At 40.0% G+C, this 25,111-nt stretch overlaps 1 long non-coding RNA gene across 1 annotated transcript in view; it reads left to right on the top strand.

The window, feature by feature from the left end:
* Window positions 1-25,111, top strand: part of LOC144085775 (uncharacterized) — a 78,991-nt gene that overhangs the window by 28,043 nt on the left and 25,837 nt on the right. The window contains exon 3 of the long non-coding RNA XR_013304257.1: window positions 12,918-13,026. This is a non-coding gene — a long non-coding RNA (uncharacterized LOC144085775). The remainder of the gene's footprint in view (window positions 1-12,917; window positions 13,027-25,111) is intronic.

The raw sequence follows: 25,111 nt of genomic DNA, 5'->3' as shown, positions 1-25,111 counted from the left end.
GAACGGGCAGATGAAAATGTCTGGCTTGGGTCTCTGTGGAAAAGCGGACAATTATAGCACAAATGCTTTATTGCTAAGCCACAAAATGTTCTCCAACTCGTGCATAATAAGGCAGCTCTATCCTCGAGAAAAGGCGTATTATGATCACAGGCAGGCAGAATTCATTACCACTGAACTGGAATTCTAAAAAAAGATGAAAGCTCGCATCTGGCCTGGCAAGGTGGCCCCAAAAGCAGGTCCGCGGCACCATCGCGTGCTATCCACCCTGTCTTCTAAAGCCTCAAAGTGAAGAGGATGAACAGAAACACATGTGACCCCGGAGTGATTTCACACCGCACAGTCGAGTAGGTCGTCTTCCATCTCCCTTTGTTTCAGGATGGCGCTTTGAACCGACAGGCCAGGGTTGCGCTAACACAGTCATAAACACTACATCAATCTTTCTTGGGATACCGTGGTGCGGTCGGGAAAGTCTTATATTTGCATTTTTGTCATTTTAGGCGTGGATGAGCACCTCCTAAGCAGTTAGAGAACGCATAAATTGAAACAATTTCTTTGAAAATGTCATTTAGAAATTATTGAATTACTGAATGTCATCACAAACATTGAGTGACGAAGATCTTTTGCAGGGTGGAATGTCAAAGCCTTGATGCCAGATCAGCCTCTGGCCAGCGGGCCTCATCGTTAAGAAATACTTATGGGAATTTGTCATTGGATTGGATTGGATAACTTTATTCATCCCGTATTCGGGAAATTTCGTTGTCACAGTAGCAAGAGGGTGAGAATGCAGAAATAGGAAAGTCATTAAACTACTATGGATATTGATATTTCATGTAAATATACTTGCAGCGGTTAGCGCGTCGGCCTCACAGCTCTGGGGTCCTGGGTTCAAGTCCAGATCAGTCCATCTGTGTGGAGTTTGCATGTTCTTTCTGGTAGGCTGATTGGACACTCTAAATTGCCACTAGGTATGGGTGTGAGTGTGCAAGGTTGTCCGCCACCGATTCAGGGTGTCCCCTGTCTCTGGCCGGGAGACAGCTGGTATTGGCTCCACCACCCCCCGTGACCCTAATGAGGATAAAGCGGTTAAAAAAATGAGAGAAATGAGAATATACTTGCAGCTTTTAAATTTCCCGGCATTAATCTGCCACCCATCATTCTGTGAACAGAAGACAAGCTATAGATATAGGGTCGTTGGTGGTGCCGGGGCCTATCCCAGCCCATGGCCAGTAGGCGGGGAGACGCTGAATTATTTGCCAGCAAATTGCAAAGCACAAGGAGACAAACAACCATTCGCACACACACTCATACTCACAGACAATTAAGATGGGTCTATAAGCCTACCACACATGTTTTGAGGGCCTGGGAGGAAACGTTGCACCCAGAGAAAACCCACACATCCACAGGGAGAACATGCAACTCCACACAGGAAGGATTGAACCTGCAGTCACAGAACTGCTGCGAACATGCCACTCGCTCACCGTGCCGCCCCAGTTTTTTGGTTTTGTTTTTGTTTTGTGAAATGACAGTTAGGATGCATTTTGGGGGAAATTATCTGCTTTTATGTTTCACTTTAATTGTAGTTTGACCTGCTTCTGTTTACTCAAAGAAAGACGGTTGTGTATATTGCTACCGTAACAGGGCCAGTTGAAGTTCTGAGTCGATATTTGCGTGTGTTCTGACCATGCCGGTGGTTAACATGGCGTAACCCATTTGTTTGTTCTGCAATTGCCTTTGTCTTTCCGAGATTGTTTTAATTGTGGTGCAGCACTGACGTAAAGAGGGAGCAGTTGTCTGACGCCGCAATTGGGAGGGGTACTGAATCGTTTCCATTGTCTCAAACACAGTTGGCGGTGAGAGTAGTTTACTTGGATCCGCCCTGCATGGTGTAATTTGTGAGGGTTATATTGATAACATGCATTCGGCCGCGACGTGTTTGCCGGCAACAAGAAATGATGCCATATGTAAGCGTTGGGCCAAGGGGAGTTCAATTCAAGCCAGCCGCTTAAGTGAATCATCGACTACATTGCATGTGAAATGTACATTTGCGTGACTCGTTGTTTATTGCCTACGATCAGCTTCGAGACTGTCGGTCTTCTCTGGTGCCAAATTTGAGGCCATGCTTTTAAAGTATCTTTAGTTTCCCATTATAAGTAAGTGGTTTTTGTTGTGGTCACTTCCCATTCGCTTTATGCTGAGAAAATCTAATGCAGCCAATATTTCTGGAGACAGGCACCTCTTTAGAATTTCATGTATAAATCTCATGCGCCATCTATAATGCATTCTGGGATTCAGGCTGAAACTAACCATTGTTCCTCTAAGGGTCACATTAAGGCTGACAAAGCTATTTCTCAAATGTTTTTAAAACAAAGGTGTCACAGAATTTATTATTATTCAATTATTTGCGGACCACATCATCGTTATAAGATCCTTAATTGGGCTGTTGGCAGTTATTGATGTTATGCTTTATTATGTAACTTTTTGTCATCACAGTTTAAGTATATACATTATAGCTTTGCTTTGTTTAGCTACTTTGCTGTTTCTGTGTTAGAAATGGAAGAAACATGACAAGGTGGCCCTTTACTTCTTAGATTTTTCCTTTAAATGAAGACTAACCAATTTTTTTTGATTAAATAATATGAACATGTCTATGAATTTTAATGTGGTTAGCTTTGCATACTTCTCACATGTCAAAATATGAATATCAAACTGGAAAAACTCATAGGTTAGTTTTACAACAAGTGTTACTCAAAAAACTTTCTACGTGATATTCTTCGCGCATCAGAATTAAAAATTCAAATGTAGACAAAAGTGCTTCTTCAAACCAAAATTGATAACTTTAAGCTCAATTTCAGATGAATTTCCTTCAGTTATTTTCTTGCAACCTGCTGTGATAGCATGTTTACTCAGAACCTGGTATTGGATGCACTCAACTCAATCAATGATTTGTTATAGGCAACAAACACCTCACGTCATGTGAGTGGCTGTGTTTTCCTGTATGGGTTTATTTGGAAATAGAACGTGCCACTTAACAAGAGTGGCAGCAACTAATTTCTATTTCGAGACATTACGACTTCTAATGTCGAGTGAGCGTTTTGGCAAGTTCTCAAACTTGCCCTTGAATAGCTGGCACCTTCCATAATGGATGTAATTTGTCATCCAGAATATAAATAATGTAGTTTTTTTAGCGTTTTATCATCCCACTGTGGATGAGCAGAAGCGATCTGTGTATTCTGTCAGGAATACTAAACGCTGAGCCTGTTGATGTGTTTACCAGATCCAAACTGCAGCACTGTGACTCATTCTTAAGTGTTACATGTACACTTTAAAGAGGAAATTTCTGCTTTACAATTTGTCAATGGTTCCCCTGGCAATTAGGCCTTTCGAGTTTTACGACTGCCACCAATCAATTTTATAAGAGAAATCCCAAAACACCTGAACTAAAACTTAGACTCCAAAAATGTTGCCTCCTTAAATTTGACTACGTACAACTATATTTTTCCAACCTGAAATAAAATACAATTTACATCAATGTTTTCCCATGAGGCAGGAAGGGTGGTCCTTCCATGAGCAACTTTTAATCATTTTGGGTGTTTTAGCTCCCCAAAATGTACATATTAATGGTTTTAAAAGAAGGAAATGGCTGCTTATGAATACCCCACATTAAGAATAGAGTCTGTAAACCTAGTCTAGACTAACATTATTTTTCCCACATCATTACTATGTATTTCCAATTGTTATTAAATACACTTTAAATCAACTTTAAATGGGTGCTTAACTACATATGTGCATCCATTTTGTACTTGCTGGAGAAACATCAACAATATTGACAAATGCGCAATAAGAAAAGAATACAATTCACTACATATAGCCCTTCAAATAATATAGTATTTAATTTTGCAATTTAACAATATGTTCACACAAATGTCAACCATAATTTGAAGAGAGACCCAACAGTACAACACTACAGGTATGAAAAAAATAATAATGGAATGATCACTTTGTTGCAAACAGAGCTAAAATGAGAATTTGCTTGAACTATTTCACATTGTCCTAATTTTTGAATTAGATTTTGGTCTTGCTTTTGTCACGTCTTGTCTTGGTCTCGATCGTGAAGCGCTCTTGGATAGTGTGTTCTTCCTCACAACACTGCTCGGGAAACCTTGCCTGGATAGAAAGTCGAAGAATGGATGGACTTCTATTGTAGTTGTTTTTCCAAGTGATTGGCTGTAGGTGTCATTGTCTGTCAGAAGAATGTTGTGATAAGTAACAATTACGGTCCCATCCGAGTGGGTGACCATTGCAGTACCACGTGGACTGTATATACTTTCCCACAGCCTGTCCCCAGCCTGTTGGGACCGCTGATGGTATCTGCTGCTAAGTGTTTACCTCAAACATCACAAGATAAACTTCAAGTAGAATACTGAAATGATGGTCAAGCGCCTGGGGCTAAAAATGTGGACAACCAATAGCCGAGCTGTCAATCAACATCCATTGCATATCAGTTGCCATTTTTACATCCTCTTCTACTTCTTATTACTGTTACATACTGTTGTTATTGATTTGGGTTAACTGAAATGCCACACAATTATCTGCAAACTGATGTAGTTAATCCAAACAGTGACACACCCTACGATAGGATGTAATTACACAGTCTTCTGAACACTCCATCCCTTGAAAGAAGTTTTATGTCAAATTATAAGTGTAAAGTCTGAGAGAGCCCATAAAGTGTTTTGATATTTATCCATTAGACTCAAACCACAAGTGATGGTGAGCCATCACCACAGTATTAAGGTAAGTCTGGGTTCAGATCAAGAGGTCACATCCTTCAGTATTTGTCAAGTTGATGTACTACTGGCAGCGCAAGCGAGAAGGCCGCAGGATGTCGAGCCTCGAGCACTTTGCAGAATGTTGTTTTCTTTGGGCATACGGCGAATCTTGCACGGCATATTTTTGCTCCTTCCTGTATTTCACATTTGCATGGGGGAAAAACTCTTTCTTGTGTGTTTGGATTTCCATTGTGTGGACAACATAAAGGTCTCTGGGATGGGATGTGGGAAAAGGGAGTGTGCACTTTCGCCTAAGTGCATGTTTTGAAGTCTGTTTGACAACCTTGGTCAGCGGCTGATCTCAGAACATACTTGGAGTCGACTTTGCAGTAAGAGCACGGGAAACCAGTGATAGGTCTGCTACTGCGTAAATCCCACAATATAACATGTGGCGTGCATCCAGGACATACAATGTTTAATCATTACGCTAAGTCTGGAGTACTTCAGAAATGTGAGAAATTCACTTAGAGTAATACGAAGTGACATGAAAGCCCATAGTTGATGAAGAATTTCGGTAATGTGGAAAGAAGAATGGTGTTTTTAATTTGGAAATAACACTGGAAACAGCTTTGTCAAGTACGATTTGCCAAGACAAAATGCGGTTGTGGGCGAGGGCACTGTAGCCGCTCTATCTTACACGCAGAACTCTCCACAGCAGGATATGTTATATTGATTAGTGAATTATAAGACAGGTATCTTTTTCTGACCTGGATGCCTGTCAGTCCTTTTGCACATTATACTCAGTACGACTGTATAGTCTTCAATAAAACTCAACTGTGCATATGATAGTAAGCCAAACGAAATATGCAGACACATTGGAAGAACATACAATCCTTCACACTGTCCACCTCAAAAATTGGTAGAACAGAGGGATAACAGTAGAGCCAGGGTTTAGTCGTGTGTTTTCCAAATATATTTGCTATGTTTCCATGGACAATTAAGGTCATGACAGCTACAATAGCTTTTGACTAAATAAGTGTGGACAGTAAGTCTTATGTGTTAAACCTAACACTTTGGCAGTGACTTGTGATTTTCACCATCTGGGGAAAACTGGCAAGTTTATAGGTGGCTGTCAAATGCATTAAACCCTGACACACACAATAGAGAAAGGGCAGATTACATTGCCAGTGTGGAAGCAGTTACAGAGATCCCACAAAATAGAGCAAGTAAGTAAATAAGTGAATATTCCCACCAGGAAAGTCCATAGTTTGCTTTTTTTGGTCCGGAACAAAATGCAGTTGTCATTTTTGCAAGTGACCCAGGTTTGACAACAAACCTACACATGTACAAATGTCCTTCAATCATAAGACTAATCGGTCTGGGTTTTGTAATGTGGTAAAATACGAAAATAAAAAATCACGGAGCTCCAGCTTGACGCACTCATGCTCATACTGAGATGGTTCCTCCAACTACAATCATTTGTGGGACATTCGACGAATCAGAGGATGTTGATGCAACATGGATTTTATGTATAAGACGTTCTGTTTCCCCGTCATTCCATGTCAAACCCCGGCTCATGTTAGCCGATGTATACTGGTAACCAAACATTTCCCCCTAATATTTGTGGCTACCGAAACCTATTATGTTCAAATAGGTGTGTGATTTAACTTAACCGAAAGATGGCGAGGTCACTTTCTCTAACTTCTGTGGTTTGGGTAAAGGGTAGCGGTTACGGAAGTTTTATGAGTTAGGGTTATGAATAGGATATAGGTAGTCCTAAAGTGGCTAGGGGTAATCAAACTTGGTTTAGTATTTTAGAGTTAACTCTGAACCTGAAGAGCAGATTCAGGTGAGTCTGGCAAAAAAAGGAGGCGCACCATTAAAAAAAAAAAAAGAACGTTCAAAGAATCAGACAACTCCCTGATGTACAACCCAGTACGGCAGTTTGAAGACCTTGAAAACTGAAGATGTCCTGCCTAGCTGCCAGAAAGCAGCAGGTTCTTTGTCCATCCATCAACAGTGCTGCTCATAAATAAACTGTCTGGCGTCCATGCAGACAGAGTCCTTTGTACTATGTGGAAACCAAGCCAAACGGCCTCGCCGAAAGTACAAGAACGGGTCAACAGCAAAATGGCAGCAGGTGCTCCACTGCTTGCAGAGTCAAAAATGTGAATTATTTTGTTGAAAAAAAATGCTCGCAGGAAAAACTTTTGAGCTACAAATAAGATGGTCTAGAGGCAAGTGATTGGAACAACCCAAGAGATGAATATCGTGTAAAAATCTACCTTGCTCTTAGCCAGCTATTGACAGAATGTTGATGAATGATGTGCCTCCTCTACCATTACAAATGGCAATAGTTTGCGTCATGACCTTTACTGAAGCCTGTGGCTACATGCAGGTTTTTGCCTCCTGATAAAATCCCACACACCCCCATTCTCCTATTCTTTTCATAGTGCCTGTTGCATTTTCCGTGTTCTTCAAGTGTCCCGTGTATAAGGTGTTTAATAAGTGTCCACATTTCCTCTGTAAGAGGAAACAATAAATCCGGCCTCACTATTTCAATAAACAAAAATGTGCTACAATCCCTCAGCGGCTAATGAGAGAAAAGTGTGTTTGGCACATAGCGTGTAGCGTGGATTCACCAGATGCCGGTAGTCTGTTGTTGAAACAAGGAGTGTTTCTTGGCGTGACATGAGGTGGTTCCAAATTGAGCCAGAACTCAGCAAGCGTGATTTTTCCAAATGGAGTCATAGACTACATCACGAGCATGATGTAAAGGAAGTTGAGATTGTGGATTAGTCCAAATGCTCTGCTCATCTCTATGTATTGTGATATGATATGACCTGCAGTCATTTTGTGCAGTTTTGAATTGTCATCAGGACCACACAAAACTAACCTTCCCCTGTTTCTCATGTTTCTTATTAAGCTCCAACACCCAAAATACTCACAACAATGGACACAATACAATATAATATATCACAGCTCACAGATTGCAAAGCCATATCTAAAACCAAAATTCTGTCACCTCCTTATGAGCTAATACCAATAGTGCTTTTTCAGTGTTATTTATCATTTGATTTGGTGTATTTATTTAAATACATCTCTATCTGTCGTGCTGATTGTAAAATAATATGAATGACAATTGTTTGCAATTTAATTGGCTGGTCACCGATTTAGGGTGTCGCTTGACTGGTGGCCGTATTTAGCTAGGATAGGCTACAGCATCCCCCATGACCTTGTGAGGATAAGAAGACATTAGGGTTCAAGTCACTCACATAACTGATGGAGGTATTGTAGCAGATGCTCTTCATGATGTAAATAAACCACTCATTTTCCTGGGGCAAGGAGTATAATAAAATATTTAAAACTACTACTAGAACAAATACAAATCAGTGAAATATCTTTTTAAAAAGTAAAGCAATTTTTCTCTGCCCTTTTTGAGCTAAGGCACTCATTGATTTTACTTTAAAAATTCACGTGGCACTACCTAATATTATATTATATTATTAATATTATCGTCTCAATTTACTCCAAATTTTACTTACAATTTGGCCCAGTTTAGTTGAATACACCCCCTTCCCCACATACACATTTTCAATATTACCTGCTTCTCCATCTTTAGAATTAAAAGAGAGAAACCCAATATATAGTACTACAAGAAGAAGGAACTGCCCTTTTTCCTGTATTTTCTTTCTGTGCCCTCTCAGCCAGGGATTCCCCCCAGCTTTTCCAAAATGGAATAATGGTGGTCCCATATCATATTTCTGTGCAATGTCAATTTTTGTAGATACTCCAAAGGAAAAGAATGTTCCATGAGAGTAAGCAGACTACGTGAATCTTGTTTTGCTCATTATATGACATATGCTATCACTTAAGAGCATTGAGGTGCTGAGCTAATATGAGATTTATAACATGATGTACTGTACATTACAATCAATCAGCTTCTTCTCATAGCAAAAGCATGCAAATAGTGGTGGAATTTCATCTGCTGTTATCATCGCCCTAAATCCATGTCATCTTTTGGTGTCAAGTTGTTTGATGGGCTATTCTTGGTGCATCACATTTGAACAGGTTGTTGTTTGTTTGCGGGTTGATTATGTAATGCTGTAGAAATGGATGTTAAGGTCTTGGCCTGTTTTTATTGGTTTTGGGCTTTAAAAAAGTTAGTCTCTTTGAATCTTCAAAACTCAGTGGATAGATTTCTTGATTCTAGTCCTAAATTGTCATCTTTGGTCTCTTAATCATCTACTTTTGACTGTATTGTTGTGTGAATAGAAATTTACATCCTTTAAGGTTGTAAAATTAGCATCCAGGGTAGCAGAGAGGCAAGTCATTTGAGGGTTGGAAAGCCCATCAATCCTGTCTCTTCATGTCAGAAAAATTCCTAAATACCACTGAGAAATAAAGAACAGTAGTTGGACCTTTAGTGTTCTTCTCTTTTTCCCTATCTAGATTTAGAATTTCACTTTACAAGCATTTGCCCATTCTGCTCTATCTATGTGTGCTGCCCTTGCGGCTTAGGCCTCTGGTGGCACCTGTCTCCTCTTCAGCGCCAGGACGGGTAGACTGCTCAGCTAGTCTTGATCCCCACACTAATTGTTTTCAAAGCGAACAGGATTTATATTGCAGAAAAGTAGGCGCCGGTGGCACTGTGCCCCCACCCACACCATTGCCTCTTCTGTATTCCACTGAGGGAATAGTCTCTCCCCCTCACTCAGAGGCCAGAGTTTGTGGATGGGAGCGGCGCTCGGGCACCACAGAAGCATTTCACCAACTGTCTGGATTTGGATGCTATCCAGGATCTAACAACGTGCTAAGATATTCATTTCTATATGTTACAACAAACAACTAAAATGGCCGAAAAAAATGAAGACATCCAAAAAGGTTGCGCAAAGGTTTTTTCTGGGTATTTCCGTTTCCTCCCATGTCTCAAAAATATGTATGGTAGGCTGATTGAAAACTCCACTTTGTCCCTAGATATGAGTGTAAGCGTAAATGGTTGTTTGTCTCATTATTACCTGTTAATTGGCACTGTCCATAGTTGGTTGGGTTAGGCTCCAGAACCCTCGCAGAACTTGTCAGGGTAAGCGGCAAAGACGATCAATGAATAATTAAACAATGGGCTAACCATATGACCAAAAATTGAACTGACCAGAAATACCACCTACTAAATAACGAAATAAAAGACAACACTAGAATATAACTTCCTTCCTGTCTTGGTTGCAGTATGTTATCATTATATCTGTTGCACTTCCTTTTATAAAAGACTTTTATTGTTGGGGGAAAAATGTTTCTCAGCCCTTGACTATTAGGACCTGAACCCACTTTAGGGAATAGAGTGATGGATTTGTGGTTGATGAACATTGGTGTGCATTTTGTGGCTATATTCAATTAAACTTGAATTGCCAGCGTTTTATGACTAATATTGTTTTCATCCTCCAAAAAAGTCTGGACAAAGCGTTTATGACAAAAACAATATTGTGGTATTCTTGTGAAAGAATTTGTAACATATCCTATAATTATTAACTTATCGAGTCAGATTCATACTAACATGATGCCACAACCAGGATGTAAAACCCATTTTCTAAATATTATGGTTTAGTGGACCATAAAAAAAGCAGCGTGGAACTTAAGGTGTGTCATTTTCATACAGTGGCCTGTTCTTTCCTCTCGCTCTTCGTAGAACAGAAGTCAATCTGGATCATTAATTTCATAGCCTTGTCCCCCAGAGGCCTAGTTGGATTCTTTGATGGTTTCTGCACTTAACATTCCACATGTACTTTTCATCACTCTCACGCCTGATATGACCAACAAATAAGTCACGTTTCACGCAATGTGAACTTCTTGGCAGGGTAAATGAAGAGAAGACATGCGTTCCACTGTGGTAAAGCTGAGGTTTTGTTTGAACTATTGACCCAGGCAACAAGTTCGTAGTTTTGCTTCTTTTTCAATTGAAGAGGTTGATAAGGTATATGGCTCCAATATATATTTGTAGGTCACGATAAATAATGCATGATGTATCATGACAAAATTCAAGCATTAGGATTGTTTATTCAATCTCTGCAAAGCCAGGAGTATTGGATTATGTTACATACGTACATGCAGCTTGTCAATAATGTTGTTGCTGGAATATGTACTTCAATTTCTGGGGTGCCATCACTACCTATTGCCTGCAAGTAAAAACCCTCACCGCCTAAATTGCTCTGCATCCCAGAGGGATCGTAAAGAAAACAAACCATCATGTTTGACCTTTGCTCAGACTCTTGTAGCAACAGGGCTCCCCTTACGACTCATATCAACTTCCACTGGAGTACAAACAAAAACTGAGTAATCGTAACTAAAGACAGGTTTGGTTTGGTAAGCAAAGACTCATAATTGTGAGCAGCAACAAATTTTGACCCTGAATATGCAAAGACACTCCTTTTAACCCATATTTTCCACGTAATTACTATGGAAGAAGCATAACAAACACTGAGGAACAAACAAAACAACAATCTTGCAATCTAACAAAAACAGTCAAAACTTTCTACATTCTAACAAAACCTTAGTGAACAAAGTGACAAAAAACGAGGACTCTCCAACTAACTAACTAGATTAACTGATAAACTAACAACAAATACCTTTGAACTAGCTTGATATTCCAATAATGTATCCATCCTCCTGCACATTAAACAAACCTAGCAACTTGAGAAACAACATACCTACAATGTAAATGACTGGCCAATAAAACAAACAAACAACAACAAAAAACAATGAACAACCAGATAAGTGTGGCATATGGGCAAAGAAATTTGAATTGACCTGCAGTGTGACCAACAAATGACCCGACTAAGTGACTTACTGACTAAAAATCCTGAATATTTACTCATCTACCTATGAAGAAACTAATGACCCTCAAACCTACTAAACAACAAACTAGCCAATGACCTCTAAATCTATCAATACAAGTTTTAAACCGGTACCAACATAGCAACCGAAAAAAACCCTCCAAACCCACCAATGAACAAACAACCCCTTAATATGAAAAGTCACTACTTTCTGACTCGCACTGAGTGGAGAGGATGGTACTGCCAGGGTAGAAGCCCATTACAACTGATTTTATAAATATTTAAGATTAGCTGCATTAAGCTGATTTGGGTACTTTACTATTCTGCTGTGCCATGAGCACTTGAGTCGCAATCTGCTTAATTTGTACGGTGCCACCCCGCGCGCCTTTCACATTCCCTCGCGATAATACAAGTGCCTGATTATACAGTTACGTCACCCCGCCTTTTTCTTTGAATTTCACATGGGCGTTCGTGCCGTTTCGAGGACGGCGCTTCCGTCATCCATTTGGAAATGAAATTAAGACTATAATAATTGATTTGGGAAACCTGGGACAAAAGCAGCCCTGGCACTTGTGAGTAATGAACAAGAGGGTGGTACAATGCCAAACGATTGTGGCCAGACAGCGGAGATGTTGTGGCCAAGGACGAGGGTGCTTTCTCAGGGTGAAGTGGAGTCATCCCTGCAGTTCCCTGAGAGAACAATTACTGGAAGATTTAAAAAGAGAAAGCATGATGAGCGCTGTAAAGAGCTGAAACCGAAACGTTTGTTTTTCCACTCAGCGCCTGGCTAAGTGTGAGATTTTAGACATTTTTGTGGGGCTCCACTAAAACGAGGATGCAGACAAATACATTGTGGTTCTCCTTTGATGGCAAGCCCAAGGTGCTGTCTCACACTTTGATTTTATCACAGAATTAACTCCAATGGGTGTGTTTGATACCAAAGCCTGGATAATTTGTAGGCAAGGAAGATATTTGATCTCTTTGAATAAAGACTAAAGAAATGACATTCATTCTTGCTGATCTGAGAAGCTAACAGTTTCTGACCACAAGTGATCATGCTGATATGTTTGCTAAGTCTAAAATGTCTCCAGCAGGCGTGTTAGATACCAACAACACAACACGGGCTACAGGTCGAAAGCGAAAAATATACAGTGATTCAAAACACTATAGGAGTCCCTTAAAATCACTTTAATGTCACTTTACTGACAGCACTTGTCTCTGTTTTGTATTAGAACAGTCTCAACTTTATTGTAGTGATAGTCATTGAGATTATGACACTAAACAGCTATCAAGTAAGTTTTTTATTCCCCTTTTTTTCCCACAGTGAGCTAACTTGAATTCGAGCCCCACTGAGCTACAGAATTAACCTACCTCACCATGAACTACATAGCTTTTGATCCAAGATGATCTTCAACATGACAATAGCAAGTAAGGTATGTACCTCTATTCACGTTATCTATGGCCAGACGTTGCCTTCCGTTAATTTTTGACGAAATTGCTCTTGTCTGACAAAGAACTGTTTGATATTTGAATCAGCCAATAAATGTCCTGATTAATATGGAATTGGAATTTAAACAGTCCTCTTTCCCATGTCTTTTTGACATCTTTAGACCAAGACACGTACTAAAAATTGATCCATGAGTTTTAATTTAGCATTCATTAATTTTTCATGCCATTTATCGTTACCATTTGGATTGAGTTGTTTTGACTGACAGTAATACAATCATTAATTTAACAAAATGTTCATTGCAATGGCTGCAGTGGCTTAATCTTGGTAACCTAAATGTTTGAAACACCTCTCAGTACGATGAGGTGCACTGAAGAGCCAATGAGCAAGGTGGTCACACAAGTATTATGTTGTGTTTTCCCTCATCGCTGTCTAATGTTTCACATTGAGGTCGGGCACCATCAGGAAAACTTCAGCCCACAAGAGAATGGAGCCATTGATTCCCTTGAGGAATCGTTTTAGCGGAGGGTGTGTTTAACAGCGGGCTTGAAAGACATTCATTTGTTGCTTCTTCAGCTTTTCAATCCATAAATCTAACATGTCAGGTGCACATCCTCAAAGACATCTTCAAACACAACCTCAAAAAGCTCCGAGTTCGCATACAATCTACAACACAGTCACAGCGATGCTGGCGTGTGTGCTTCTCAGCCTGAATTCCTGTCCTCTCAGGAGAAAGTGGTCCATCATTACCTCCTCCAGACTCCCCCCTTTTCCATTTCAGCACCCCACTGAGCTAAGATATCAGCTAACACATGATCCTCTTAGGCCTGGACACTGATAGCCAGCGAGGGCCTCGAGCCAACGCTATGGAGTAACACAGACATCGCTGCTAAGTCAGATAAGACGCACGCGTTGATCAATCCCAAGTGTTTAAAATGTGCCTTTGGGCCTTTTTGGATTGCGAATCTGCAAGTGTGGTTCACTATTCCCAAACTCTAATCCAATTCAAATTTAAAAGGCAATGTGGGGTAGTGAATAGAAATTCCTATTGTATTTTAATGAATGAATTGATTTTATTCTGACGACCCAGCAGACGAGTGGTTGGTGAGTCAGCCTCACAGTTGTAGGGTTGATGGTTCAATTCCAGTGCGGTCCTCACTGTGTGGAGTTTGCATGTTCTTCCTTTCCTTGCATGGGTTTTCTCCGGGTACTCCGGTTTCTTCCCACATCCCAAAAACGTGGAGGGTAGGGTGGTTGAGCATTATGAGTGTGAGCATAAATGGTTGTCCATCTCCTTGGGCCCTTAAATTGGCTGGCCACCAATTCAGGGTGTCCCCCGCCTGGTGCCCGAAATTAACTGGGATAAGCTCCAGCACCCTCCGTGACCCTTGTGAGGATAAGCAGTTCAGAAAATGAATGAATGATTTTATTCTTTGGAGTCTAGTGATTGATTATGGATTTTGGCAAAGGCTGGTCTACATGCAAATTTACTGTCAATCTCTAGATTATTTTTGGGATCAATTTCAGTTGTCCATATCAGCAATACCCCAACTGAAGTGTGGGTTAATTAATGCTTTGCAGCACATTTTTATATAGATGTTACCCAACTGTGGAATGCAAGTAATATGAGTTATGTAATATGCAAAGTTAACATGTTGAAAGAGAACTATTGAGTTGTGGAGATAGACATATTTCTGGCTAGTCTCAGTGAATTTCTAAATTTATTTAGCCATCTTTGCATCCTCTCTGCTGTTTATTTTTTTTTCTGTTTGGGAAGAAACTGCGAGGGAGAAACAGTTCGCCGGTTCTGTCTCCCGAAGATAGTCTACGAATTTGGTAGAGGGCTGCAATGTCAGCACATTTCACCTGTCAACCTTGCATTCCCTTTTAGATTCATTAAGTTTTTATCAGCCCAAACTTGATAAGATCCAAGGTCAGAAGCCATTATCCCTACATCACAGTATATCAGGTGACTTCGCGGCCGCATTACCAACCAAGAGCGACTTTTCAAGAATATTTTATTGTGTTTCTTGGCTTTGAACGGCGCTACATCAACAAAAGAAGCCAAACCCTCTGCAGCTTTTTATGATTAAGTAGAACAAAGTCAGGAGTTTTTTTTTTATAGCACAGTTCTTGCCAAGTCATCCTATATTGCTTCAGCAAGCCGAAAAACAACATATGAAATTACAGTTTTAATAACGCAAAGAAAAGGGTCCATCACGACAACGTGGGATTCCACAGGCACAGGGCACTTTTCTCCATAGCCTCACTAGTCTTTTACTAATGTGTGTGGGCACACTGTCACTGAAATAATATGCAACTGCACCAAATTCCATCGTGTGTACTGTCATATGAGGACATCTGTTTCAAGAGTCAGTAAATAGTCCTTGTACTAATTTACCAGCTGCCGTTGATGGCGACAGACATTTAATCCATTTGAACTGGCAAGGCTGGCAGTGAATGGCCACATTTCACTTTTCATTTACGACGACGGACGTGCAATCCATTCAAACTAGGAGCTACTAGCAGTGTGATTAGTGTCTGTGAAACTGAACGATAGCCATTTGAGCGATCTGAATTTAGTGAATTTGTGTCGTATTCAACTAGAAGCAACTGCTTGTGTTGAGTACTTGGATAATGTTCTTAGTATTTCTGCACAATGTAACTGACAATTTGAAGAGTTTGCAAAAAAAGGATAGGGGTATGAAAATGAAAGCAAATTGGTGGTTGACCGGCATCCCGGAATGACTTGCGTCAACACTTAGCGTTTCATCGCGCTTATTTTGCTTATAAACGAATAAACAAAACAAAATATTTAGACTGCAAAAATAACTTGTAAACCTGCTTTCTGCCGGACCCAAGTGTCCTGCTTTTTCAATCAACAAACCTGGAATAACAAATGGCCGAAGAAAGGAAAGCAAGCGTGCCAAAGGACAGCTGTTCACCTATACAGGACGCAATACATATGTATATGTGTGTGCATGAAATGTATGTGTGTGTCCATTGAACACAAGTGTCATAGGTCATTTTAGAGAAAAACACACCTGCTTTATAATGAATTGTGTTCTTTGGCCGTAACGACAAGTGGAGTAACGGCAGCTTACAAGTGGGCAGATCAGGTGTGTACACAAGTGTGTTTGTTTTATTCATTTGCAGCCCGTTACAAGCCGAAGTGTCACTTGTGACTTCTTCTTGTGAAAAGTTAGAATTTATAGATTTAACATAAAGTATTTAATCTAGGTCCCGGCAAAGGGAAGTGGACAATTCATTCGGGTATATCTACAGATCCAGTAAAAGAGTTGTATCAAGAACAATTTTGAATACAGAATTGGATACAGGTGCAGTGTGCAGTTTTTGTTGCATATGTTCACCCTAAATGTTATGTATTTAGACAAAAGGAACTCTTATGGCACGCAACGTTTGAGGATATTTTTGGTCATTACCTTGCTCTGATGTCTTGCGCTGAATGCAAACTACTTGGAATAAAGCCTCTTTAGTTAGTCCTGATAAAAAGGTTGATTTGCGAGGTTATTTTTACCTACTCAACCCCTACCTACACTCTCAGTATCATAAATCTAAAAGTGCCTCAGTATGACATCTTTGGGAAAAAGTAAATCTCACGTACTGCACAAAAAGGACAAATTGCTTTACTTTACCTTGGGCAGAAATTTGAAGATGCTGTTTTTTTTTTTACTGGTGGTCAAAGTTGGTTACATATGATTTGTTCAAAAATTTGATCTGATTTGGTGTCATTACTGTGTGTCAATCAAACTGAGGCAAGAGATGGGCCTCTGTTTTGTAAATCCAACTATTAATCCAATAGCAAGAAAGTATGAAATAGTCGTTTTTTTTTCCTTTTTATAAGATCCTAATGACTAACACGACTACCTTTGAGATCTTGAAGTCGTGGTGCTAGTATTTGGTCAGCAAAAAAGTTCAAATAATATTTTTTTTGTAAGCCATCTAGTTGAGAAGTGTGTTCATTTGTCTTGAGCTTTGAGCGATCCTGCTTTTTGGGTTAGCAAGAGTTGAAAAAAGGTCTGTAGTAGCTGCAATTTACTTCAATAACAGAATCTATCACAGGACAATCATCCGTCAACATGTATTGTCGCAGAATTTTGTCGTACTTTGGGCTGAAACCTAGCTGCTTTTAGGGAGATTTTGCTACAAGGGGTGACGTGACCCTGCAAGGTGCACTCGTCTACCCTGAGCTAAGGCATGTTTTCACATTGACAGCTGCTGGTCTGTGTTGACTAACACCAATGCAAGGAGCGAAGAGCACGCTTGCTCAACCTGTCGACAGTTCCTCCATAATTCAATAAGTCAAGATTGAGGACCAATTCCCGCCACTCGGCAAACAGCCGTTCTGCATGATGATGTGTTTCTTGGTCTCCCCTTTCCTCCTCTCCTGGTAATCTCGCTCGTCTCTCTCAACGAGCACGGCGAAGATAATTGAAAACACGGACTTGAAAAAACACTAGTATCACTGACACAAGGAATGTTCCTTTGTCCCCAGACGGCTACGTTTACGCCGTCCTGTTTTAACACGTTCCAAGAATTTGTTGTGCATTTTGTCCGCAGGTCAAGCAGTTTGACAATGTGCCCCTTTATTTTATTATGTTGAAAATGAGCTCATAGCTGATGTTCCTAGTGTTTACATCACCAAGGCAACAATACTCTTAGGTTCAATTTTGCATTTAGCCAAAAATTTCTCCAGCTTTTTGTATACGGTGAAGTCTCAAGAGGCAAAGCCCCTGCCTGGGGTATGCAATTAGGAGTTGGACCCAAAAATGTCAGTGAAAAAAATGTTTGCAAACCATCAAGTGCATCATTCATTCTGAGCATCTTCTGGTAATACTTTTATGTAACACTTACAAACAAAAAATAATATATTTTTTTGCGATTTTCTCAAAACATGTTTAAAAAGTTAGTAAAATTAAGATGGAATTTAGAGAAATTAGACTCTTTCAAATTCTTCTTCTGTCCAAATATAAGTAACATTACAACATTCTCACAATCTCTTCATGTACAAAGTATCTAACCGACTCCAATTGACACTTAAGTCGCCGCTGGCTCTTGGCCAGGGTGTTAACGCCAACTAAATCAATGGATTAGCTATTTAGCCCAACCCCACTACACAAACATGCTCTCACGCCGATACGACGCCGTTGCTGCTGCCATCAATGCTAATCTGGATGTTTGGTCCAAAAAATTGACGAGATTCTCACAGAACAGCAAACGGTCAGTCCTGGTTGTTGGCCCAACTGAGAGGTACCCATTGAATGCGCTGACAGACCCTCGACAAAACCCTGCCATGCTTAGGGGACTTAATTCAGCCCATCACAAAGGCTACAAGGGTGGGAATCGACCTGAAGCAAACGTCCCTGCATTTACGGAGAGGATTATGCTATCTCCTCATCTCGCATTCCCACACGCCGTATGCAGCAGTAGAAGTGGCGAGTGAACAAGCGTGTTGCTCTTCTTTCCAGGGTACATAAAGGTCAATTTTTGACAACCATTTTTTTCCATGTAAAAGACATCACACGATAAAGAAAAAAAAACATGTATGTATGCTGAGTATACGAATCTACTCTAGATGACCAAGTTACATACGGCACACCAAAGAATAATGATTCAGGATAATCTCCAGAGTTGTCAAATTAATCTTTTTCACGGGCCACATAGTAGTTTTGGTTTCTTTGGGAGGGTCATCATTTCGTCCAACGCATCTAAATATTCAATGATCTCATAGTATTACATACAACAAATTCAATAATACCCAGGGCTTCAGATTCTATTTTTAAGTGGGAGCACTGTAGGCCAAATGTTGGAATGCTGTATGGTCTTTAATAGAAAATGTTATCAACTCACCAAGCAAATATTCACATGTCCATGCACATGAATTTTTGCTTTTTGTGGTCACAGAAAATCACTTAGATGCTAGATATGTCCCAGGGGCCTTTAATTAGATGCCTGTGTTCTATAAAGATACTGTAATAAAATTGTTGATGATCATGATAAAACTAATGGGAACCTTTTTTTCCTTCCTTGTTGCACCTATACCTCCTTTTGAAGCACACACAACTTAATTTATGTGCAAGTCGTTTCAGTCCCTGCAGTCAGTGCACTTGTGACACATGAGGTCAGCGTTACTGTTGAACCCCTGCCACAGCGTCTGGTACAGTGGAGCAGGACAAATGTGCAGCTGTGCAAGGACTGCACAAACACCACGCTGACACACTCTTTGTCATTCAAAATGGTGGCTCCTGTCCAGTGCTGCCAAGTCCAAGAATATATGTATATTTATTTTAAGGAGAAGAGGTACTGTATATACACTCCCCAAGTTGACATTGCTCTTTCCTAATTAAAATTTCTCAGTGATCCATGTTATATATTCTCTCATGACGGCAAGTACAGTAAGGGAAGTTAGGGGAAGGTAGAATGTAGTGACTCACAAAGCTGAATTTTACACCGCTGATTCATTCCTACTCACTGAGGTCCAGTTGATGCCAAATACAGTTCCACTTTGGTTTCATCTGACCACAGCACTTTATCCCAAGCCTTCTTGAGTCATTTGGATGTTCTCTGGCAAATTTAAGACAGGCATGTAGGTAGATGTGCCTCCTTTAGCAAAGGAGCCCTGCAGGCATTTTAGTCCATTGCATTGCTTTGAGGCGGCCCGGCAGTGGAGTGGTTCGCGCGTTGACTTTACAGTTCTGGGGTCGAGGGTTCGATCCCAGGTGCGTCCTTACTGTGTGGAGTTTGCATGTTTTCCCCGGGTAGTCCAGTTTCCTCCCACATCCCCAAAACATGCAGCTTAGGCTGATTGAACACTCGAAATATCTTGACATTGATCTTGAACGGTTGTCCGTCGATTGGCTGGACACCTATTCAGGGTTTCCCCGCTGGGTGCACGAAGTCAGCTAGGATAGGTTCCAGCATCCCACGCGACCCTTGTGAGGATAAGCGGTTGGGAACATGAATGAGTGAATACATTGCAGGTTGTTAACCACTCTTTTCTGGGACGAAGATTCCCATTGCCCCCAGGTCATTAGTAAGTGCCCATGGTGTATTTTCAGGTAGTTCGCTTACTTTGCATATGGTCATCTTCACTCCATAAATCAATTTATTGGCTGGACTTCCAGACAAGAGGCCAATTCATTTTCATTCCATGTTTTTCATTTCACAGAGTCGCAAGTAACTTGTTTTTGTCTGGATTCAATCGGTGGATCATTTGTATACCATGGCTGAAATGAAAAGCATGCACCATCAGAGGAACTATACAAAATAATAAAAGTGTTGTTCCGTCATGTTTTTGTAAAGGAAAAAGGTCAGCAAAAAGAAAATCCTATCAGTCCTGTACAGTATGCTGATTCAAACTTTCTGACTACTGTATGTTATTTTGTAGCAAGTGATGAAGCCGATAGATATAATGAAAGAAAGTTTTTACATCTTAGGTTTAATTCCCCCTTCCAAGTAGTAGTCTCTCTACCAATAGAATCAGCCATCACACTCTCAAATAGTACCGTCCTACGACTATCTACATTGTCGCCGGGTCAGAGGCGCCGGGTCTAGTCCCGGTGCCATGTATCCTAATCACATAAGTACACAGGCTAATCCCAATGACAGCTGGGGAATCTTTACGGCACAATTGAGGCATGAGCTGGACATCCACTTCACTGGCTGTCTCTGTAAAACCCGCTAGGCTTTCATCAACCAAACCCCCGACATGCAACTCATTTCCCTGCCAGACAGTGTGTGTGGTAGCTTTAGGGTCAGTGCAGCTGCTGATAGAAACTTCCAGGTCATCCTCCACCAGTATATCCCTCATTGGTTGTTTTAGCATCAACATTGTTGGGAGATTTATTCTGGTAATTAAAAAGTCGTACATCATTGATGCATAAAACCGGTGGTGGTGATAGAAATGTTATTTTGACAATTGTTGACGGCTGGTTGATACCACATAATGTAGCCGTAGTATTAAGGGGAATTTCAATGAAATGGTGCACATTTCACAATTGTTAACACACTACCATTTTTTTTAATATGTTCTTGTCAAAACATTTCAATGCAAAAAAAGAAGAGTCCTAAATACCATAAAGATATTTTCATTCATGGGGCAGCACTTTACTGAACTTTCAAAATACCTCGCCCTCTAAGTACCCCCATCATTAACATTAACGCTCTTAGCTCACGCTAATGTGAACACCCAATAAAACTTAATTCAGCTTTGTTTATCCTTTGGCATGATAGCAGAAAAAGCGTATCTGTAGGGCATGTAAGTTTTCCTGCATAGAACTGAGATGGTAGTGTTTCAGGCAGTGTAGTTGTGGCTTTTAACCCTGCCAGGCTAATCAAGTCAAGCGGGAGAGTTTTAACTCAGTAAATGAGCAGTTTTATATATATATATATATATATATTGCTTGCCCGCAGACAGATTTTCAGAAAAAGGCAGATTTTGCACTTGGTTTTGTAATTTCACACTTGATGGGTGGGACCAACTCCAGAGACCCAACTATTTGTACGCGAGCAATTCAAAAGTCCATAATAAGTGTACTTTACAAGATCCCCAAAGATACAAAAAGAGGTGTATATCGATTAAATACATCCGACAGATCTGTCATAACACATCTATAGCTGTGTCCTAGCTCTGTTAGACAAGTTTAAGTATTCCCGTCCATAGAGATTAGGATGAATAATGGAGTAATAGGAGGAAGTGAATACAAATGTTTCTAACCCTGCACCTCTGCTGGCAGCCTCAGAGTCTCTGTTGCCAAAATCACAGGCGTCTGCACTGATCCCACCCTACCCCCTTTTCGAAAGACCACAATGGGGTCTCTGGAGCCTCTGCAAGCATGGCGGGCCAATGGGAGGAACGTACAGTCTCCATTGTCATTAATTGACTCTGTTTGTTTGTCGTTATACTCGGGTGATTTATGCGTAAGGAACTCTTTCCAGTTGGAATGGAACATTGTGGAAAAACGAGCTTTGTCATGCGAAGCGGACATTTTTATGACTTTGAGCGAGTGTTGAAAACCTCCATTATCCGGCCTCGAATTGCGATCAGGCCCTTAAAGACACGGTCCCTCGTGTGCGGCAGCCAGAATAGAGCTGTATGGTTCTTCCTGTGAAAAATGTGATTTTACGGCATATCATTTATCTCAAAGGCCACTTAAGATTTAGTGCAGCGCCCTTATGTTTCATGATCATGCTCTTTATCATAGTTGTATCAACCTTAACAGAGTATATTCAATTCATAGAACCTGAAGTTTGCTGTAGAACATTGAAAGATTAGATAAAATATAGGGAAACAAAGCATTGTATTGTAATTTAATTACACATTATTAAAAGTGATGATTTATTTTCACTCAGACATCAATTATAAAGAAGTCAATAGCAGATAAAAGGGAGTTCATCATTTTTTCATTGCACTGACAAAAACAATTAAATACACTGACAAAAAAGGAAAGATAAAAAGACATGATGGCATTTTTTTGGAACCATCTTGGGAAAATTTCAGAAATAAAATACAAAAAGTCATGTTTCTCTGTGACAAAACTGCAAAATTAAATCCTAATTATAGCCTGTGTACCTATAATATATTCTCTGGGTTACTGGCGGATGTTGATTGAGTAGATAACAGTTGAGCCTGTGTTTTTGGTCACGCAACAAATTTTAGTATATTCCCATAACGCCTTATTGCAACATTTTTTTTACCACATTAGAGCTGCAGATTTTTTTGAAAAAATCAGAGGGGATGCCTGATAAATGTCTAACGACAATTAAAAATAGTCATCAACATGGAAAAACTTCAAGGCGGAAGGTCGCGTAGTGACATACCCATCATACTTTCCGGAGGTGGATTTTTTTTTTTTCCCTGGCTTCACAAAAAGAAAAGACAAATGAGCTCCAAAAGAACTACACCATGAGCTAAGGTGTTTTCATAGCGGTCAGCACATATGTTTTACCCTTCTTGAGAGTTTAGCTCATACTTTGATTCACTTTTTCAAGCCTAAACTCATAAATGTTTGAATGGAAACTTTCACATGATATGGTTTGTTTTGATCAAGATTAAATTATGTTAGGCACGCTTGCTTAGCACGTCCGCCTCATACTTCTGAGGTCGTTTGCTCAAATCCATACTCTGGTCTTCCTTTGTGGTTTCCCACCCTTACAGTAGACATTTTTTATCGTTTTGCTTTGTATTCTGATAAGAGTTGAATCAAGTTAAACCAGTGAAGCAAATTGACTTATTCACTGGCATTAATGATAATAGAATTTCAAATACTAAAATAGACATTTCCTCCTGCTAGTTGTGTCATAGTGCCAACTATATTTCAATTAGTTTACCACTCATAATCTTACAGTTTAATGCTAGCCACAAAAACTAAACATAGAATCACAATTTACATGAATATATGGCCCAAATTTTTTTCAAACTGCGTATGCTAAGCATTTTTGTTCCATATCAAAAAGTACCTGGGTGTTGATTTTTGGTATTAATAACCCCTATCAGCTTTTTATGTAATAATGCTAAGAAATTTGAGCAAAAACAGAAAAGAAAAATAATTCAAAAAAATTTTTGCTTGTGTAATCCTACAAAAATAAGTAATTTGTCAAAATTCCAAACTAGTCTGTCCGCAGCTGTATCTTTGGTATTTAGAGCTATACAGACATGATTGAGCGTCAGAGTAACAAGACCGCAATCAAAGCGCACTGGAGCAAAACGGCGCACATACATCTTGCACTAAAATAACATTCCGCCACATTTTTTTCCTTCATAAAACTATCTCAGCAGTCAGAAAGAAGTTGAAGATTTCTATATGTTTTTTCTTTGTGTGTATGTGTGTGTGTGTCTTTGAGCTGCACCCACTTCCTTCATGGTAACAGCTGTCAAAACGTTGTCGGATTACAACACACCGCCAAGTTGCAGCTCGTATTAGCAGCCTGGTACTAGAAGGGGTGCAGGAAGCGAGTGAGGGGGGAGTTCAGCGAAGACGCTCCCGAAGCTGCTAATTTAGGTACACGTGTCATGGGGATTTGCTATTCCCGTATTAGTGCAGATATCCAATAATTATATGTTTTGCTTTGGTAAAGCTCAACGTTTAAATTCCTATAAGCCACATTTTGTTGGGAGAGAAAACTCCCCGAAATCTCCCATGCACTGCTGAGAAGGGGAATGTTGAATTAATCATACCGCTCCAGCACAGAGGTAATTCCCCCACCGGTATAGTAATGTAATGCATGTCTGAGCACGGTGTAGAAAGCAAAAGCTGAGTCATGCGTATCATTTCATGGTGACTTCGTTTGACGCCGAGGTAAAAATAAAAAACGAAATAAATTACATTTTCAAATTGTGAGAATGATGCCATGATTCGTTTACAAATCGGCGTCAAGGAAGATTGTTATTTAGTATTGAATTGTGAAACCCCAGCACTTTGTCCATCATAGTCATTTTGGATTGGATTGGATTGGACAACTTTATTCATCCCGTATTCGGGAAATTTCATTGCGACAGAAGCAAGAGGGTAATTAGACAGAACAACAAAGCAAAAGCACAAAGTACAAAGCTTACAAAGCTTATTTTTTGCATCACTCAAAGCGGAAGTTGTTCAGGGTCCGCAGACATCAACTTTTGGTGTACATTAGGTCACTGTGAAAAATTAAATTTTGGAATAATTTTGGAGGTTTATGTGATTCCTGCTGATAAAACTTTGATGAGAATGACTATTGTTAATATAGGCGACATAGTTTTAAATTAAAAGATTTTCAGATGTTGGTGTCCCCTTGAGATTTTTTCAATGCAAAAAGTGTGCCGCAGCCCTAAAAAGGTTGGGAAACACTGACTTAGAACATGGACAGAAAGCTCCAATTTTAACCTTATTGTTATATTACACCTTTGCAATATAGACCTTCCATACATCAGGTATCTGAGCCAACAGTGGGGAATTGCTGGACTTAATCTAACTCTTAATACCATTGCAGAAACAGTCAATTCTCTTTAGAAACGCAATACAGAAACACACAACTACGCCATTTTGAGCATTATGGATTCGACCTTTGGGGTAGGC

The sequence above is a fragment of the Stigmatopora argus genome, chromosome 12 (genome assembly GCF_051989625.1).
Source record: "Stigmatopora argus isolate UIUO_Sarg chromosome 12, RoL_Sarg_1.0, whole genome shotgun sequence".
NCBI classification, from domain to species: Eukaryota; Metazoa; Chordata; class Actinopteri; order Syngnathiformes; family Syngnathidae; genus Stigmatopora; species Stigmatopora argus.
This window is presented reverse-complemented; position numbering and strand designations above follow the sequence as displayed.